This window comes from Schistocerca americana, unplaced genomic scaffold, assembly GCF_021461395.2.
Source record: "Schistocerca americana isolate TAMUIC-IGC-003095 unplaced genomic scaffold, iqSchAmer2.1 HiC_scaffold_229, whole genome shotgun sequence".
NCBI classification, from domain to species: Eukaryota; Metazoa; Arthropoda; class Insecta; order Orthoptera; family Acrididae; genus Schistocerca; species Schistocerca americana.
In genome coordinates, this window is record NW_025725938.1 from 50,001 (window position 1) to 55,000 (window position 5,000).

Below are 5,000 nucleotides of genomic sequence, written 5' to 3' on the forward strand. Positions count from 1 at the left end.
GGCGGGAGACAACACGCGCCACCTACGGTGACCGGCAGCTCCAACGCCAGCGCCACAGAAGGACAAAAGCCCCACTTGGGTGCCGAAGCGAACTCTCCCAGCACAGCGCACGCGCCAACACGTCCGCACAGCTGCGATACAAACCACCTGCGAGAACCGCAGAGGCGACCGAGCAGCAGACGGCGTCGCGGCGCCGAGCGCCGGGCGGCGGCGCATCCTCAGCGCACACAGTCCTCAATCGGACCAGCACACTGCAGATGTCCACCGCGCTTCGCACCGGGCCCGCGAGGACCTACTTTGGCCGCACGGCGCCGCGTGCAGGGTGCGCCGGCGCGCAGCTGCGCCGCCTGCCGCCTCCGTCGGCCGGCGCGCCTGCCACTGGCCGCCCCCACCAGCCGGCTGTAGCGCGTGCGCCCACGCACCGCGCGGCCAGCACGCCGGGAGGCCCCCCCTCACCGGCCGGGGACGGTCCCACCCAGCCACCGCCGCGTATCGCTTCACACCCAGATGCCATTCACGTTCGTGGGCATGGTGGGTATCGCTGGAACAACCGGTTGGTAGCTCAACCGATCGTCGCCATCACTGATTCACCTCTAGCGAGAACAACCGCACCACAACGGTTTACCAGTTGTTCATTTGCATAACGTCACCAGCAAACGTAGGCGTCCATCGCCATTTGCAAATTCAACGATTGTTGCATGCCTGTGTCAGGTGTCACGACACACTATGTCTGCCCACATACACGCAACAACATGTGCACGCTTCGCGAACACGTGGAAGGTGGCCCCCGTACGTATGCGATGTCCATTGCGCGAACGACTGTCAACCGGCCTCTGTCGCATGTCGCAGATGTGGAACGCAGTGCACCATGCTATCACGGTGTGTGAGAAGAGACGACTACGTCTGACAACACGCGCCACTACATCAACAGACGGCTCATGCTGATCGCCATCCAGGGCATACCACACTGCAATCCAGCTCTTATAGGGAGACGACACGTAGCTGAGTGCACAACATTTGGACCGCATGGTTCGCCGTTGTTGGCGCAGTCGTTGTACGGTCACATGTACCACGATGTATCATTCAGTACATGAGGACCAATGTGCAGTACAGTGTGTGATTTGGACGTACAACATCAGCGGACAGTTGACACAGGCCGTACCACAGCGTAGGCTAAGTGCTTCGCACATGCGAATGCCAATGAACAACTGCAAATGCCAATGAACAACTGCAAAGGGCATTGAGCATGTACGTCCTGCTGCCATCCACATTACAGTGTATAGCTGCAAGGTGTTTAACATGAAGCGATACACTGGGGACCGGGCAGTGCGAGTAGCAAACTATATTGCGGGGGTTGCAGTTAGGCAACACTACACTAATTTAACGCGTCGTATGACAATTACAGAGCAGGTTAAGGCCCAACGTGTGTTGGGTTAAGGCCCAACGTGTGTTGGGTTAAGGCCCAACGTGTGTTGGGTTAAGGCCCAACGTGTGTTGGGTTAAGGCCCAACGTGTGTTGGGTTAAGGCCCAACGTGTGTTGGGTTAAGGCCCAACGTGTGTTGGGTTAAGGCCCAACGTGTGTTGGGTTAAGGCCCAACGTGTGTTGGGTTAAGGCCCAACGTGTGTTGGGTTAAGGCCCAACGTGTGTTGGGTTAAGGCCCAACGTGTGTTGGGTTAAGGCCCAACGTGTGTTGGGTTACGTTAAGGGGCAATGTGGGTTACGTTAAGGGGCAATGTGGGTTACGTTAAGGGGCAATGTGGGTTACGTTACGGCGCAATATAGGTTACGTTACGGCGCAATATAGGTTACGTTAAGGCGCAATATCGGTTACGTTAAGGCGCAATACAGGTTACGTTAAGGCGCAATACAGGTTACGTTAAGGCGCAATACAGGTTACGTTAAGGCGCAATACAGGTTACGTTAAGGCGCAATACAGGTTACGTTAAGGCGCAATGCAGGTTACGTTAAGGCGCAATACAGGTTACGTTAAGGCGCAATACAGGTTACGTTAAGGCGCAATACAGGTTACGTTAAGGCGCAATACAGGTTACGTTAAGGCGCAATACAGGTTACGTTAAGGCGCAATACAGGTTACGTTAAGGCGCAATACAGGTTACGTTAAGGCGCAATACAGGTTACGTTAAGGCGCAATACAGGTTACGTTAAGGCGCAATACAGGTTACGTTAAGGCGCAATACAGGTTACGTTAAGGCGCAATACAGGTTACGTTAAGGCGCAATACAGGTTACGTTAAGGCGCAATACAGGTTACGTTAAGGCGCAATACAGGTTACGTTAAGGCGCAATACAGGTTACGTTAAGGCGCAATACAGGTTACGTTAAGGCGCAATACAGGTTACGTTAAGGCGCAATACAGGTTACGTTAAGGCGCAATACAGGTTACGTTAAGGCGCAATACAGGTTAGGTTAAGGCGCAATACAGGTTAGGTTAAGGCGCAATACAGGTTAGGTTAAGGTACGACATAGGTTAGGTTAAGGTACGACATAGGTTAGGTTAAGGTACGACATAGGTTAGGTTAAGGTACGACATAGGTTAGGTTAAGGTACGACATAGGTTAGGTTAAGGTACGACATAGGTTAGGTTAAGGTACGACATAGGTTAGGTTAAGGTACGACATAGGTTAGGTTAAGGTACGACATAGGTTAGGTTAAGGTACGACATAGGTTAGGTTAAGGTACGACATAGGTTAGGTTAAGGTACGACATAGGTTAGGTTAAGGTACGACATAGGTTAGGTTAAGGTACGACATAGGTTAGGTTAAGGTACGACATAGGTTAGGTTAAGGTACGACATAGGTTAGGTTAAGGTACGACATAGGTTAGGTTAAGGTACGACATAGGTTAGGTTAAGGTACGACATAGGTTAGGTTAAGGTACGACATAGGTTAGGTTAAGGTACGACATAGGTTAGGTTAAGGTACGACATAGGTTAGGTTAAGGTACGACATAGGTTAGGTTAAGGTACGACATAGGTTAGGTTAAGGTACGACATAGGTTAGGTTAAGGTACGACATAGGTTAGGTTAAGGTACGACATAGGTTAGGTTAAGGTACGACATAGGTTAGGTTAAGGTACGACATAGGTTAGGTTAAGGTACGACATAGGTTAGGTTAAGGTACGACATAGGTTAGGTTAAGGTACGACATAGGTTAGGTTACGGTACGACATAGGTTAGGTTACGGTACGACATAGGTTAGGTTACGGTACGACATAGGTTAGGTTACGGTACGACATAGGTTAGGTTACGGTACGACATAGGTTAGGTTACGGTACGACATAGGTTAGGTTACGGTACGATATAGGTTAGGTTACGGTACGATATAGGTTAGGTTAAGGTACACATTGTTGTAAGGAAAGGTTTAATGGGGGGCGGGGCGGGGCGGCCGGTTTGTTGATTGTGATTATAGTAAGTGGATGCCTGCGGCATCATCTGATTTGCCACGTCAGGATGCACCTTTGGCTCATGACAGGCGGCGCTCTCATTCCATGCTTGTGGCAGACCTGTGTCTTTCATTCCTGCCATTGTTTGTGTGCTGTGAGAGGAGGCAGTATTGTGATGTTGGGTGCACCCCTGTGTAGGACATGTGTGGGTGTTGGTGGCTTGGCTGAGCAATGGTGGTTGTCGGGTGGGTGGGATATTCTGTTTTCTGAGTGGACCTCCCAGTCTGGTTATGACAGTGTGGATTGTCTAATGTGGCGGAGAGGATGCACTGGGTGTTGTTCCATGCTGGTGCTTACATATTGTCTGTGTGCGTGTTACAGGCAGAGAGTAGTGCGTGATAAGGGTGTGTGGCTGACGTGTGGTTGTGATTGTGAGCAGAGTCTTTCAGCATGTATACGGACAGTTGTATACATTATCTGTATTCTGATGGCTCTATCTATTACTAATCAGCGCCGTGTATACGTTTAATCCGGTTCCAGTCGAAACTGTTGTATCTCTGTACATTAGTGACACGGCGAGCCCGCTATGTAGTTACTCGTCTCGGCAGCTTCCACCGGTGTATGGCAAATGATTATAAGGAATCAGTCTAGTCGTCAATACCGATGGTGTGACGTCACATGTCTGGGGTGGGGGACGCTGCGCCCTTCCGGTGGGTCATGGCCTAGAAAGACTCTTCCCACGCAGGGGGGCGTGGACTGTCATTGACTCTTCCAGGTAATATACTTGCCGTACGTTCTTGCGACTGCGAGTGCAACGCTCACCGGTACCGACATGGATGGAGCGCCTCCTAGCTGACCGCTCAGCATCGGCATTCGTACAGAGAGCAACGCGGTCGCGTCTCTAGCTCGTAACTGGTACAGCCCGCAGCTCATGTATAGGGACATTCGGATATGTCGTCTCGATTATAATGGCTCTGCATCATTTACTAATCAGCGCCCTGTGTGTACTAATTCTGGTTCCAGTCAAGTTTTGCTGTTCTATTCCTGTTCAACAGTAGAACGGCGGCTCCACTACGTAGGTACTTCTCTCGGCAGCTTCCCCCGGGTATGGCAATTAATTACAGACAGTTTGTGTACAGACTAGTGCCGGTGTGTTGTGACAATGTCACAGGTCAGGGGTGGGGGAAGCTACGCCCTGCCAAATAGGTGGGTCAGGGCTCGGAAAAACTCTCCCCACACTGGGGGCTCGGACCCTCATTACTCTTCCGAGTAATATATTGAGGAGCGCACTTAGCCATTGCCCCGAGTCTTGGCGACTGCGAGTGCAACGCCCACGGGGACCGACGTGGACGGGGCGCCTCCTAGCTGATCACTCAGCATCGGAATCCGTACAGTGAGTTACGCGATCGAGTCTGTAGCTCGTAATTAGTACAGCTCGCAGCTGGCCAGGCTTACCCACTGTCGAGCCCGGGCACCCTCAGGCTCACCAGTTCTACCCAGCTACACCCGAGTTAGCCACAGGTTCTAGGCCATAAAGCCAAGTCCCAGATGTTCGGGACTCGGACCAAAAATGTTTACTACTCGTGTTGGCTTTAGT